The sequence below is a fragment of the Schistocerca americana genome, chromosome 4 (genome assembly GCF_021461395.2).
Source record: "Schistocerca americana isolate TAMUIC-IGC-003095 chromosome 4, iqSchAmer2.1, whole genome shotgun sequence".
Lineage (NCBI taxonomy): Eukaryota > Metazoa > Arthropoda > Insecta > Orthoptera > Acrididae > Schistocerca > Schistocerca americana.
In genome coordinates, this window is record NC_060122.1 from 756,627,597 (window position 1) to 756,640,505 (window position 12,909).

Consider the following 12,909-nt stretch of genomic DNA (forward strand, 5'->3'; position numbering starts at 1 on the left):
ATAAGGGAGCAATTGACAGGAATGGGGGAAATAAATACAGTAGAAGAAGAATGGGTAGCTTTGAGGGATGAAGTAGTGAAGGCAGCAGAGGATCAAGTAGGTAAAATGACGAGGGATAGTAGAAATCCTTGGGTAACAGAAGAAATATTGAATTTAATTGATGAAAGGAGAAAATATAAAAATGCAGTAAGTGAAACAGGCAAAAAGGAATACAAACGTCTCAAAAATGAGATCGACAGGAAGTGCAAAATGGCTAAGCAGGGATGGCTAGAGGACAAATGTAAGGATGTAGAGGCCTATCTCACTAGGGGTAAGATAGATACCGCCTACAGGAAAATTAAAGAGACCTTTGGAGATAAGAGAACGACTTGTATGAATATCAAGAGCTCAGATGGAAACCCAGTTCTAAGCAAAGAAGGGAAAGCAGAAAGGTGGAAGGAGTATATAGCGGGTCTATACAAGGGCGATGTACTTGAGGACAATATTATGGAAATGGAAGAGGATGTAGATGAAGATGAAATGGGAGATATGATGCTGCGTGAAGAGTTTGACAGAGCAGTGAAACAAGGCCCCAGGAGTAGACAACATTCCCTTAGAACTACTGACAGCCTTGGGAAAGCCAGACCTGAGAAAACTCTACCATCTGGTGAGCAAGATGTATGAAACAGGCGAAATACCCTCAGACTTCAAGAAGAATATAATAATTCCAATCCCAAAGAAAGCAGGTGTTGACAGATGTGAAAATTACCGAACTATCAGTTTAATAAGTCACAGCTGCAAAATACTAACACGAATTCTTTACAGACGAATGGAAAAACTAGTAGAAGCCAACCTCGGGGAAGATCAGTTTGGATTCCGTAGAAACACTGGAACACGTGAGGCAATACTGACCTTACGACTTATCTTAGAAGAAAGATTAATGAAAGGCAAACCTACGTTTCTAGCATTTGTAGACTTAGAGAAAGCTTTTGACAATGTTGACTGGAATACTCTCTTTCAAATTCTAAAGGTGGCAGGGGTAAAATACAGGGAGCGAAAGGCTATTTACAATTTGTACAGAAACCAGATGGCAGTTATAAGAGTCGAGGGACATGAAAGGGAAGCAGTGGTTGGGAAGGGAGTGAGACAGGGTTGTAGCCTCTCCCCGATGTTATTCAATCTGTACATTGAGCAAGCAGAAAAGGAAATAAAAGAAAAATTTGGAGTAGGTATTAAAATCCATGGAGAAGAAATAAAAACTTCGAGGTTCGCTGATGACATTGTAATTCTGTCAGAGACAGCAAAGGACTTGGAAGAGCAGTTGAATGGAATGGACAGTGTCTTGAAAGGAGGATATAAGATGAACATCAACAAAAGCAAAACAAGGATAATGGAATGTAGTCTAATTAAGTCGGGTGATGCTGAGAGAATTACATTAGGAAATGAGGCACTTAAAGTAGTAAAGGAGTTTTGCTATTTGTGGAGCAAAATAACTGATGATGGTCGAAGTAGAGAGGACATAAAATTTAGGCTGGCAATGGCAAGGAAAGCGTTTCTGAATAAGAGAAATTTGTTAACATCCAGTATTGATTTAAGGGTCAGGAAGTCATTTCTGAAAGTATTCGTATGGAGTGTAGCCATGTATGGAAGTGAAACATGGACGATAAATAGTTTGGACAAGAAGAGAATAGAAGCTTTCGAAATGTGGTGCTACAGAAGAATGATGAAGATTAGATGGGTAGATCACGTAACTAATGAGGAAGTATTGAATAGGATTGGGGAGAAGTTTGTGGCACAACTTGACCAGAAGAAGGGATCGGTTGGTAGGACATATTCTGAGGCATCAATGGATCATCAATGTAGTATTGGAGGGCAGCATGGAGGGTAAAAATCGTAGAGGGAGACCAAGAGATGAATACACTAAGCAGATTCAGAAGGATGTAGGTTGCAGTAGGTACTGGGAGATGAAAAAGCTTGCACAGGATAGAGTATCATGGAGAGCTGCATCAAACCAGTCTCAGGACTGAAGACCACAACAACAACAACAACACCTCTGTACGACGTATTGACTTGGCTGGCAAATTATTCTAATATTGAGATTTAGATTTGAGTCCGCACCTACCGCAGCAGTCTTTGGAAACGATTTAAATACGAAGTCCGATTATTTGAGTCTTATTTCACGGTCAACTACGAGTAACATTACATTCACGAAAAAACCATTGTCAAGCGTCTGATACCGAATAATTAAACGTCCACGTTCCAGATAAGCAAATATTAATTACATCCGATCACTATCACACATAATTCAAATGGTTCAAATGGCTCTGAGCACTATGGGACTTAACATCTATGGTCATCAGTCCCCTAGAACTTAGAACTACTTAAACCTAACTAACCTAAGGACAGCACACAACACCCAGCCATCACGAGGCAGAGAAAATCCCTGACCCCGGCGGGAATCGAACCCGGGAATCCGGGCGTGGGAAGCGAGAACGCTACCGCACGACCACGAGATGCGGGCCACACATAATTAATAATTAATATTTTATTTTATTTTATTTATTTTATAAGAGGGCTAACATGTTCGACGTGACTATTTGAATTGCCTCATTCAAACGCTGAAAAGATGTGCAGTATTTATAAGAAGTACCTCATAAGGTCCGTTAAGAAGCTATTTGGTTCGAACGACGCAAACTGTGTGCTTCAAGAGGATAATGACCCGAAACGCTACAGCGTGGAAAGAAGACAATGGAATGTCCGCGATGGATTGGTCTGCAATGTCTCCGGATGCAAATCCGATCGCAAATGTTTCCTCGTATATTAAGATGAAGCTTGAGGAAAGCCAGTCTACACTTTCAAGCATCTGTCATATAAAATCAGGACGATACGGAGACCGTTACACACAGAATACGCAGAACATGTCGAGAAAAGCATAATTAAAAGATGCCAAGCCATAATCGATAATGGCGACAACTGGATTAACTATTAGGTAACTGTGCAATTAGTAATAACATATATTTTCATAGCCGTACTGTAGGTGCAACCACAACGGAGGGGTATCTGTTGAGAGGCCAGACAAACGTGTGGTTCCTGAAGAGGGGCAGCAGCCTTTCCAGTAGTTGTAGGGGCAACAGTCTGGATGATTGACTGATCTGGCCTTGTAACATTTACCAAAACGGCCTTGCTGTTGTGGTACTGCGAACGGCTGAAAGCAAGAAGAAACCACAGCCGTAATTTTTCCCGAGGGCATGCAGCTTTACTGTATGGTTAAAACTGGTAGAAGCCGACCTCGGGGAACATCTGTTTGGATTCCGTAGAAATGTTGGAACACGTGAGGCAATACTGAACTTACGACTTATCTTAGAAGGAAGATTAAGGAAAGGCAAACCTACGTTTCTAGCATTTGTAGACTTAGACAAAGCTTTTGACAATGTTGACTGCAATACTCTCTTTCAAATTCTGAAGGTGGCAGGGGTAAAATACAGAGATCGAAAGGCTATTTACAATTTGTACAGAAACCAGAATGCAGTTATAAGAGTCGAGGGACATGAAAGGGAAGTAGTGGTTGGGAAGGGAGTGAGACAGGGTTGTAGCCTCTCCCCGATGTTATTCAATCTGTACATTGAGCAAGCAGAAAAGGAAATAAAAGAAAAATTTGGAGTAGGTATTAAAATCCATGGAGAAGAAATAAAAACTTCGAGGTTCGCTGATGACATTGTAATTCTGTCAGAAACAGCAAAGGACTTGGAAGAGCAGTTGAAAGGAATAGACAGTGTCTTGAAAGGAGGATATAAGATGAACATCAACAAATGAAAAACGAGGATAATGGAATTTAGTCGAATTAAGTCGGGTGATGCTGAGGGAATTAGATTAGGAAATGAGACATTTAAAGCAGTAAAGGAGTTTTGCTATTTGGGGAGCAAAATAACTGATGATGGTCGAAGTAGAGAGGATATAAAATGTAGACTGGCAATGGCAAGGAAAGCGTTTCTGAAGAAGAGAAATTTGTTAACATCGAATATACATTTAAGTGACAGGAAGTCGTTTCTGAAAGTATTTGTATGGAGTGTAGCCATGTATGGAAGTGAAACATGGACAATAAATAGTTTGGACAAGAAGACAATAGAAGCTTTCAAAATGTGGTGCTACAGAAGAATGTTGAAGATTAGGTGGGTAGATCACGTAACTAGTGAGGAGGTATTGAATAGGATTGGGGAGAAGAGAAGTTTTTGGCACAACTTGACTAGAAGAAGGGATCGGTTGGTAGGACATGTCCTGAGGCATCAAGGGATCACAAATTTAGCATTTGAGGGCAGCGTGGAGGGTAAAAATCGTAGAGGGAGACCAAGAGATGAGTACACCAAGCAGATTCAGAAGAATGTAGGTTGCAGTAGGTACTGGGAGATGAAGGAGCTTGTACAGGATAGATTAGCATGGAGAGCTGCATCAAACCAGTCTCAGGACTGAAGACCACAACAACAACAAACATATGTTTGTATAGTAATGGTTAATCAGTACTTTCTGGCCTGTAAATTTCATGAGCCGTCGGAAGATTGTTCAGGCAAAGTACTTTAATGTTGGTAGCTCATTGAGTTGTGGCCGTTGTGTAATAACTTAAAGATTGTCTTCAAGCTGTAAGTAGTTTCTCTTGTTGAAGACGGGAAGGGACTTTTTATCGTATATGTGTGTTTAATATACACTGATGAGTCAAAACATTTTGAGTACGTGCTTAATAGCTTGTTTGTCCGTCTATACAACGAAAAATACATCAGATTTGTGTGCCAGAGATTCGACAGTTTGTTGGTGGGTTTGTGGAGGTATGTGGCATTAGATGTCTGCGGACAGGTCATGTAATTTGCGTAAATGACGGGCCGTTGATTTGCGTGCGCGATGGTGGTGCCCGATAGCGACCCACATGGTTTCCATAAGATTTACAGCAGATGATTTTTTTCGCCGAGACATCAACGTGAATTCGGTATAATGCTCCTCAAACCACTGTAGCATGGTTCTGGATCCGAGACACGGACAATTATACTGCTGGAAGATGAAACCGCCGGCGAGGAAGCCGGCCGCAGTGGCCGAGCGGTTCTAGGCGCTTCAGTCCGGAATCGCGCGACTGCTACGGTCGCAGGTTCGAATCCTGCCTCGGGCATGGATGTGTGTGATGTCCTTAGGTTAGTTAGGTTTAAGTAGTTCTAAGTTCTAGGGGACTGATGACCTCAGATGTTAAGTCCCATAGTGCTCAGAGCCATTTGAACCATTTTTGAACCGGCGAAGAAGACATCGAGCATGAATGGATGCAGGTGGCTCGCAGCTGTCAGCGTGTCTTCTACTACTACCATGTGTCCCTTGCAAGCGCAAGAGAATGTCTCCCACAGAACAATTCTGCTCCCACCAGCCTGCGTCCGTGGGGCGCTGCAGGTTTCGAGCCGCCGAAAGACAACTGTCGACCTAGTGTAACAAGAATGTGATTCACTTGAAGAGCCGACATATTTCCATTGATCGACGGTCGAATCTCGATGTTCCCGTGCCCGCTGCATTCGTAATTGACGACGTAGCTCGGCCAACACGTGAACACGCTGATGTAGTCTACGGCGGAGCTCCATGTTCAACAATGTACGATGAACAGCGTGCTCCGAAACACTTGTGCGTGCACCAGCATTGTACTAGATCACCATCCGTCCTACATTACAGAGCAGACTAGCCTCTGAACTTCATGTTTTGTGAAGAGTAGTGGACGTCCATTTAGAGCCTAGCTGTAGTTTCACTGTCTTACCTCTTTCCGTAGATGCTCACGACAGTAGGACGCGAATATTCGACCAGCTTCGCCGTTTTCGAGGTACTCCTTCACAGGTTGTGCGTAATAATAATCTTGCCCTTAGTCAAAGTCGCTTATCTCAATGGTCAGCGTTATATCAGTGTTTACGACATTTATAGGCTAATAATTGTCGCCATTACAAGTCGAATGATTTTTAAGTTGATTAGTACGCCCAAGTCCATGTGGCAAGAAAAAGCCATCATTTAATATTTATCCCTGGACACTGGATCATGTGTTGAAATATGGGGACGTACACACAAAACGATTAGTCTGTACTGACATGTGTAGTTCACTTAGTAGTGCAGTTACTGCCGCGCAGAAAACATCGGGTAGTAAAGTTCGTGACGCGTTTGTGGAAACTGTGTTCGGCACAGAAAAAAAGCAACACACTGATGTGTGCACATATTAAGGTAAGCCATATAAATATATCTGAACGTATACCCATTACAACATCTATAAATTTATGTCGTTCTTTCCGAAATTACAGAAAGGAGATCGGAATTAGAAACGTTTGTGCGAAATTGTAAAGAGATGCGACTGTTATATTTTGTTCAATACAGCAATGTAGTGTATGTATTTGAAAACGCACGTCCATAATTTTATCATCCAGAATCGAGCCAATTAGTTTTAGAAAAAATTCACATCAGCTAAAAAAAACATAGAGATTTTAAGGATCCTAAGGTTGCTGTGAAAGTAGTTAATTATTTTTGAAACGTAGTTCAAAAATGGTTCAAATGGCTCTGAGCACTATGGGACTTAACTTCTGAGGTCATCAGTCCCCTGGAACTTAGAACTACTTAAACCTAACTAACCTACGGACATCACACACATCCATGCCCGAGGCAGGATTCGAACCTGCGACCGTAGCGACCGAGGGCCCAGTTATGGCCTTCTTTGCAGCGAACACCGTAGCTTTCAATCATATCTTGATGTAAGTAAAGTAAAGAAAAAGGGAGCTTCACGTAGCAGACTAAATTCCGACAAAGGAATGGAAAACTCAAAAACACATTAGCATCCCTGGAATCGTGTAGTAAAGCAATTGGTTTTCAAAACGATTTCCAGTCGCCTCAGAATTGATAAATACAGGTGCTGTACAGTTTTTAAGGAAATCTTATACCAACCTTCCTGCAAAATAATGACCAGTTCGGGTAACGACGATGAGGCTGGATAGCGATCATACACCCTTCTCTACAAAATATAACACAATGGCTCAGTAATGTTGTAATTTGGTGACTCTACTGGCCACGGGAGATGCATTAATTCATCCTTGTGCTCGCAAACCCAGGCCTGGAGGATGAGAGCTACGTGAATAGGGGCTCTCTCGTCTTGGAATAAAGCGTCGCTGTTGGGGAACAAACATTACACCATGGGATGTACCTAATCATCCAAAATGGTCATGTATTCCTTGGTAGTAATGTGACCCTACAGAGTATTCAATGAGCCCATGGAATACTACGACGTGGCTACCCAGATCATCAGCGAACCCCCGCCGAGTTTCACCCTTGGGATACCAACTTGGCCAGAAGTTGGAAAAAGTGTAAAACAAGGCTCATACACCCAAATGAAATTCTTCCAATGCTCCATAATCCAGTTTCTGTGGTTTCACCATCACGTTTTCCTGTTACGGATATTTGCATCACTCATGAGTGGCTATGAAGCTCCAGTTCGCCGTGAAAATCACTGCTTATGAAGATTTCTTCGTGATGTTTTGGTACTATCAGGGTTCACGAGCTCGACCTTCAATTCCGCAGTGACATCTGCATCTGTCGTTCTCCTGGTTTTCATCACACCCTCTTCAATTGCCTTCTGTCACAATATTTCAACACACATTTTTCATCCACACCTACACATACATGGCTACTCTGCAAATTACACTTAAGTGCCTAGCAGAGGGTGCATCGAACTACCTTCACAATAATACTCTGTTATTCCACTCTCGAAGAGCGCGAGGGAGAAGCGAATACCTGTATCTTCCCTTGTGAACTCTAACTTCCCTTATTTTATTATGGTGATCGTTTCTCCCTATGTGGATATGGGTCAAGAAAATATTTTCGAGTTCGGAGAAGATTAGATTCAGTTTTCGTTCCATAGACCCAAAAATGAGATAATTCTCGTAGGTGTGGATCATGCCATAAAGCGTAACATCTAAATACACTCCTGGAAATGGAAAAAAGAACACATTGACACCGGTGTGTCAGACCCACCATACTTTCTCCGGACACTGCGAGAGGGCTGTACAAGCAATGATCACACGCACGGCACAGCGGACACACCAGGAACCGCGGTGTTGGCCGTCGAATGGCGCTAGCTGCGCAGCATTTGTGCACCGCCGCCGTCAGTGTCAGCCAGTTTGCCGTGGCATACGGAGCTCCATCGCAGTCTTTAACACTGGTAGCATGCCAAGACAGCGTGGACGTGAACCGTATGTGCAGTTGACGGACTTTGAGCGAGGGCATATAGTGGGCATGCGGGAGGCCGGGTGGACGTACCGCCGAATTGCTCAACACGTGGGGCGTGAGGTCTCCACAGTACATCGATGTTGTCGCCAGTGGTCGGCGGAAGGTGCACGTGCCCGTCGACCAGGGACCGGACCGCAGCGACGCACGGATGCACGCCAAGACCGTAGGATCCTACGCAGTGCCGTAGGGGACCGCACCGCCACTTCCCAGCAAATTAGGGACACTGTTGCTCCTGGGGTATCGGCGAGGACCATTCGCAACCGTCTCCATGAAGCTGGGCTACGGTCCCGCACACCGTTAGGCCGTCTTCCGCTCACGCCCCAACATCGTGCAGCCCGCCTCCAGTGGTGTCGCGACAGGCGTGAATGGAGGGACGAATGGAGATGTGTCGTCTTCAGCGATGAGAGTCGCTTCTGCCTTGGTGCCAATGATGGTCGTATTCGTGTTTGGCGCCGTGCAGGTGAGCGCCACAATCAGGACTGCATACGACCGAGGCACACAGGGCCAACACCCGGCATCATGGTGTGGGGAGCGATCTCCTACACTGGCCGTACACCACTGGTGATCGTCGAGGGGACACTGAATAGTGCACGGTACATCCAAACCGTCATCGAACCCATCGTTCTACCATTCCTAGACCGGCAAGGGAACTTGCTGTTCCAACAGGACAATGCACGTCCGCATGTATCCCGTGCCACCCAACGTGCTCTAGAAGGTGTAAGTCAACTACCCTGGCCAGCAAGATCTCCGGATCTGTCCCCCATTGAGCATGTTTGGGACTGGATGAAGCGTCGTCTCACGCGGTCTGCACGTCCAGCACGAACGCTGGTCCAACTGAGGCGCCAGGTGGAAATGGCATGGCAAGCCGTTCCACAGGACTACATCCAGCATCTCTACGATCGTCTCCATGGGAGAATAGCAGCCTGCATTGCTGCGAAAGGTGGATATACACTGTACTAGTGCCGACATTGTGCATGCTCTGTTGCCTGTGTCTATGTGCCTGTGGTTCTGTCAGTGTGATCATGTGATGTATCTGACCCCAGGAATGTATCAATAAAGTTTCCCCTTCCTGGGACAATGAATTCACGGTGTTCTTATTTCAATTTCCAGGAGTGTATAACACTCCCCCGAATATTTGTCAGATCGTCAAAATATGTGAATACATTACGGTAAACTGGAACTGCTAATATTTATACATTGTCAGAGAGCAACATTGTTAATCACCTCTAATAAATTTCTCGTACAAAAAACACATAATCTTGACTCTTGTGACCAAGTGCTGTCAAAATTGAACTCTAACAGTCATTCTTACATAATATGGTCTAACAGTCACTGTTAAGATATCTATTGAATAGAAGGAACTGTGTAGAAAAAGTTATTCAAACTCTGTTTAAAATTGTGCTTTATATGAAACCAAGTTTTTAATGGTTGCTGGAAGTTGATTGAAAATAAATGTTCCTAAGTATTGGGCCCCTTTTTGGCCAAGTGATTTTAGGTCTTCATGTAGATTGTTCTTATTCCTAGTATTGACACTATGTATTGAACTGTTGGTTGGAAATAGACATATTATTTGCAATAAATGTCATTAAGGAATTGAGCCGTACTGCGGCTCGCGTTGGTGCCGTGTGTTGGTTTCTGCCAGAACGTATCGTTTAGTTGGAATGGTTGCGTTTTTTGTCTTCTTCTCGTGTTCACTGGCGCCACTCGGTTTCATAAGCGTTCCCTGTCCACTAGTGGCAGCAGCGGCGCTTATCGATGTGTAGTTCTGCTCCCCTATCTTTGGAGCGACCTCGTTCTTCTTCCGTGTGGTGTGTGTATGGAGTTCGGTTGGGGACGCAGGAGCAGCGAGGCTTGCGCAGAGCGACAACACGCCGGGACCGCTGGGGGAGTGTATGGTCTGCCGGATCGAAGGGCAGTAGTCACGAGGGTGCACGACCTCATCGAAACGCGATCCTGCTTGTTTGAGTGCATTGCAATTCACGTAGAGAAATCTCGACCATTTTGAAATCTCGCTATTCTCCAGTGACTTGGGTTCGTGTTGCTGCTAGTATTGTCGCCGAGGCGAAAAGCAGCGAGTGGAGTACCTGGGGAAGGCGGATTTGATTAGCCTTCCTGAGCTTCTAATAACTATTTACTATTTTCAGCTTCTTACATTGTTAAGTTCAGCCAGCGCTATTTTTCTGCCTTGTGGCCGCTAACGCCCCAGTTACCTGCCCTGGGGGTTGGTGAATCTAACGGCAGTGTACATTTCCGTGCTTTGCCGCCGGTGTCCGGTGAGGTATGTAAGTTTGACAGCTTCTTGATTGTAGGTAGGGTGACGTTCTTCTGCCTTAGTGGCTTGTTCCGGGCGCTCTAAGCACAGTATTCTGCGGGCGGATCCCAGACCACCGGTTCCGTCTTTGGCGTAATTTTACATCGTTTATTTGTTTTGTTGGATGTCAGGTAGCCTCACCAAGGTTATCATTAGTCGCTCGTTAGACTGCCACTAGTCCGTGTTACCATCTTGTGATCTGAATGCATCTCTTGGCTGCCTGTCTCTTCGCTCGCGAAAGTGTTTTTCGTGTGACCTACTGAGAGGTCGATTCCTGGAGCCCCGTCTGTCACTGGCCCTTGTGTTTCATTTGTCTCACCTGTTCGGTGATCTGTTGTTTTTTTTTTTTTTTTAAATTAACTTTCGCCATGCCATTCGCCATTTGACAGTGATTTGTTAAATTTCTTAAAATTGCCATTTTGTGCGTTAAAGGCCTTCAGCCGTGATAGTGGTTACTTGTCTTAAAATTCTAATTGCGATCACATTGGCTTGTTTTCCAAAATTATTTATCAAAATAAATGAGTGAAATTGCAAAGCAAACCAATAGTAATTCATTCGGGCCCCGTTCACAATCGTAACCCATCCAGCCTTCCTTAATTACAAGGTTTCAGGAATAAATACAGTCCAGTGAAGAGAATAACCATTTCGTTGAACAGGTTTCCACATGATACTCTCGAATATACGCGAGGAATCAGTCTTTTTACACGCTTTTGCACTCTACAAACGTTTGTCGGTTCGGCGAGTTCCCCAAAATATAATCTCATATGACATAATAGAATGAAAGTAAGCAAAGTATGCAAGTTCTTTATATTTATATCTCCTACATGTGACATCATTAGCATTGAAAATAGAGGGGTGTTTTAGCACCTCGGCAATTCTGTGGTATGCCCTTCCCAACTGATTTTTTTGTCCAGTTGTAATCCCAGAAATTTACCACTGTCTCTTCTATCAGCATGTCGTCATATGTTATACACATGCTTGAAGAGAGTCTTTTACAGGTTCTGAACTGCATGTAGTCGTTCTTTTCAAAGTTTGGTGATGGCGAATTAGCTTTAAATCATTTATTAATGTCACAGAAAATTTTGTTACGAGCCGTTTATAAATCTGTACTTCACTTGCTATTTTGTATCATATGCAAACAAAACATACTTAGCATCTGGCAATGTAATCGATGAATGGTCATTAATATACACAAGAGATAGCTGCGGACGCAAGATGAAACCTCTAGGACGACCACACGTAATTAATTCCCAGTCTGATGAAGATTGATTGCTTACCCTACAGATATTTCACAGCGACACCCTTTGTTTCCTGCTAGTTAGGTAATACTCGAACCATTTTGCAGCATTACCTACGACATCATAATATTGTAATTTACTGAAAAGAATGCTGTGATTCACACAGTCAAAGGCTTTTGACAGGTCACAGAGAACGTCAGTTCCCTCTGATTTGTCATCTAATGGATTAAATACATTCTCACGGTACGCTAAATAGCCTTCTTCATATCAGAGCCCTTAAGGAGCTCAAACGGTGACTTGGACAATATATTATTTCCAGTCAGATGCTTAAGGAGACGCTTGAATAGAACATTCTCAAATATTTGTGAAAAAGCCGGCAAACGTGAAATTGGTCGATAGTTTGACGATATCTCTCTATCCCCCTTCTTGTAAATAGGCTTAACTACAATACATTTTATACAGTTTGGATATGTTCCACTGATAAATGATTGATTACACAGATAACTTAAGATGGAACTCAACTAACATGAGCGCTCCTTAATTAACTTCGTTGATATGTTACTGTAACCACTAAAATACTTTGATTTTAAGGATTTTATGATGGTTGCTACTTCTTTGACAGACGTGTCGTTTTAATTTTACTGACGTTATTTGTAAAGACTGGTCTCAGGTGTTTCATTGCTCTGTTTACTGAATCTGATAACCCCAAGCTGTCAGTAACAGAACCAAAATACTAATTTAAGATGTTTGCAACACTACATATACTTTGTACCAATTTCTCATTTATTTTGAGAGCTATCTGTTCCTGTTGCTTTTTGGTCCTAACTGTCTGGGTGTTCACTAAATCCTATACAATTGTTGTTTTCTTGCCTGATGTAATTATCTTTTCCTCAGACTAAAGCTGCTTAGATTTCTGGATTACTTACTTCAGTACTTTGCAGTATTCATTACAATGCGTTACAATGCTAAAATCAGAGTTATTCCTAGATAGCAAATGCAGTCTCCTTTTTTTAAATTCCTTGTGTAATCCACTTTCAGACTTCTGTCTAATCTGAGTTACCACTGGGGCAACACAATTTTCAAATGAAGAAGTAACCTTATTAA